Below are 1,296 nucleotides of genomic sequence, written 5' to 3' on the forward strand. Positions count from 1 at the left end.
CCTCCCCACATCTGGGCCCCCAAGAGAGGGTAAACAGGGCTCCTGAGATGGACTGTTCCTTCAGCCCCTGGGTTTCTTGGAGATTTGACCAGAGAGCTTGGGGGGTGGAGGGCTCATCAGCAGTTTCCTGCGTTGCTGAGGCCTCTGCCAAGTCTCTGCTCTGGCTCGGGCTCTGAGAAAGAGCTCAGTGAGAGGGACTTTCATCCTCTCCTTCCTCGTCCCAGTGGCCCCACACTGCCCTCCCCTGCCTGGTGACCTCTGTGCTTCTGGGTGACCCTAAGATCCAGGCAGAAGGCAGAGCTGGGCGGGGCCCTGTGGCTTCTGCCACAGGCGAGCAGGCCAGATGACGTCCACCCAGGACCCCCACGCTGCCCGCCAAGGCCGCTGCGGTGGGGGGGGCTCGCAGGCGGTTTCCTAGCCGGGCCTGAGAGGCCTTTGGGGCTTCCGAGGCCAGGGTTTCCTACTCTCCTCAGCCAGTTTTCAACACAAAGAGAGGAAAGGGTGGAATCAAGGAGGCTGGGGAGGGGGTGCGCAGCTGCCGGGGAGGAGGGCCTGGAACAGGTTGAAGGATGCTGCCCAAGCTGTGGAGGCCAGGCCTGCTCCACGCGTGGGGTGGGACGCACTACGGCTGATGGGTGCATTCCTGGAGGCACAGGCCAGTACCCGATAGGCTTGGCCCAGAGGATGGACGGGGAGGTCAAGGCTTGCCAGCCACACCCGGACCCAAGGGGCAGTCTCCTGCTCTCCTGGGCATCACCCACACCCTGCCCAGCGTGAGACCTGCTGCTGCTTCAAAGAGCAGGCAGATCTTGGGTGCCCTTCACCCTCTGAGCAGAGCACGTGGTGAGGGGAACTTCGGAGTCCAAACCGGCACCGTATCCCATTCTTTTTCCTGTCCAAGCTGGTCTGCAGGCTGCCCAGAGCCCCATCTGGATGGTGGGGGGCTGGGGGACTGGCCTGGTCCTCCCATCCCTCCTAGATGGGCAGGGCGTGTGGGAAGCCGGGTTGCCCTTTCTCACCATGAATGAATGGCCAGTGAATTGCCTGCTCCTTCTCCGCCCCACCCAGCAGGGCCACCTTGGTCCCAGGCCTCACCCTCCTCTGGTCAATTGAGGGCACCCCCCTCACTTTTCCTCTGCCCCTCCCAGGGCCACTGGGAAGGAGCCCCCACAGAACTGGGAACCAGGTCTCTCTGGCATGGGGGACATCCCCTAATCCCAGCCTGGACTCACCCCGTCACCTGCAGCCCCTCTGGCTGTGAGCTCCAGCCCCGGGCCTCTCACAAAGGGGGCACAC

Source organism: Ceratotherium simum, chromosome 30 (genome assembly GCF_057802395.1).
Source record: "Ceratotherium simum simum isolate JZ-2026a chromosome 30, ASM5780239v1, whole genome shotgun sequence".
Taxonomy (NCBI): Eukaryota; Metazoa; Chordata; class Mammalia; order Perissodactyla; family Rhinocerotidae; genus Ceratotherium; species Ceratotherium simum.